Raw genomic sequence first — 2,026 nt, 5'->3', positions numbered from 1 at the left:
TGGCCGAATGGCCAGCCCCCATGGTCTAAGAACTAATCGTCCCCAGATGTCAAATACATTAGTTAAATGTTCTATTTATAATAAACTAGCTCCTAGGGTTTACATGAGTAAGTATTTGATGCATAAATCCACTTCCGGGGCCCACTTGGTGCATGCTTGGGCTGAGCTTGATCAATCCACGAGCTGAGGCTTCTCTTGGAGTTGAACTCCGAGTTATGACGTATTTTGGGCGTTCAACTCCGGATCATGACGCTTTTCTGGCGTTTAACTCCAGACAGCAGCATGTACTTGGCGTTCAACGCCAAGTTACGTCGTCAATTTCCGAATAAAGTGTGGACTATTATATATTGATGGAAAGCCCTGGATGTCTACTTTCCAACGCCGTTGAGAGCGCGTCAATTGGAGTTCTGTAGCTCCAGAAAATCCATTTTGAGTGCAGGGAGGTCAGATTCCAACAGCATCAGCAGTCCTTTTGTCAGCCTCTTTCAGAGTTTTGCTCAAATCCCTCAATTTCAGCCAGAAATTACCTGAAATCACAGAAAAACACACAAACTCATAGTAAAATCCAGAAATGTGAATTTAACATAAAAACTAATGAAAACATCCCTAAAAGTAGCTTGAACTTACTAAAAACTACCTAAAAACAATGCCAAAAAGCGTATAAATTATCCGCTCATCACAACACCAAACTTAAATTGTTGCTTGTCCCCAAGCAACTGAAAATAAAATAGGATAAAAAGAAGAGAATATACTATAAATTCCAAAATATCAATGAATATTAATTATAATTAGATGAGCGGGACTTGTAGCTTTTTGCTTCTGAACAGTTTTGGCATCTCACTTTTTCCTTTGAAGTTTAGAATGATTGGCTTCTCTAGGAACTTAGAATTTCGGATAGTGTTATTGATTCTCCTAGTTAAGTATGTTGATTCTTGAACACAGCTACTTATGAGTCTTGGCCGTGGCCCTAAGCACTTTGTTTTCCAGTATTACCACCGGATACATAAATGCCACAGACACATAACTGGGTGAACCTTTTCAGATTGTGACTCAGCTTTGCTAGAGTCCCCAGTTAGTGGTGTCCAGAGCTCTTAAGCACACTCTTTTGCTTTGGATCACGATTTTAACCACTCAGTCTCAAGCTTTTCACTTGGACCTTCATGACACAAGCACATGGTTAGGGACAGCTTGATTTAGCCGCTTAGGCCTGGATTTAATTTCCTTGGGCCCTCCTATCCATTGATGCTCAAAGCCTTGGATCCTTTTTACCCTTGCCTTTTGGTTTTAAGGGCTATTGGCTTTTTCTACTGCTCCTTTTTCTTTCTATTTTTTTTCGCCACTTTTTTTTTTTTTTTACAAGCTTTTGCTTTTTCACTGCTTTTTCTTGCTTCAAGAATCAATTTCATGATTTTTTTCAGATCATCAATAACATTTCTCTTTGTTCATCATTCTTTCAAGAGCCAACAATTTTAACATTCATAAACAACATGATCAAAAGACATATGCACTGTTCAAGCATTCATTCAGAAAACAAAAAGTGTTGTCACCACATCAATATAATTAAATTAAATTCAAGGATAAATTCGAAATTCATGTACCTCTAGTTCTTTTGAATTAAAACATTTTTCTTTTAAGAGAGGTGAAGGATTAATGGATTTTATTCATAGCTTTAAGGCATGGTTACATACTAATGATCATGAAATAAAGACACAAAACATAGATAAACATAATATTAAAAACCGAAAACAGAAAGAAATAAAGAACAAGGAATGAATCCACCTTTAGTGGCGTCTTCTTCTTGAAGGTCCAACAATGTCCTTAAGCTCTTCTATGTCCCTTCCTTGCCTTTGTTGCTCCTCCCTCATTGCTTTTTGATCTTCTCTTATTTCTTGGAGAATGATGGAGTGCTCATGATGTTCCACCCTTAATTGTTCCACATTATGGTTTAAATCTTCTAAGGAGGTGTTGAGTTGCTCCCAATAGTTGTTGGGAGGAAAGTGCATCCCTTGAGGCATCTCAGGGATTT

This window comes from Arachis stenosperma, chromosome 1, assembly GCF_014773155.1.
Source record: "Arachis stenosperma cultivar V10309 chromosome 1, arast.V10309.gnm1.PFL2, whole genome shotgun sequence".
NCBI lineage: Eukaryota > Viridiplantae > Streptophyta > Magnoliopsida > Fabales > Fabaceae > Arachis > Arachis stenosperma.
The sequence above is the reverse complement of the archived record's forward strand: the minus strand, read 5'-3'. Positions refer to the sequence as shown.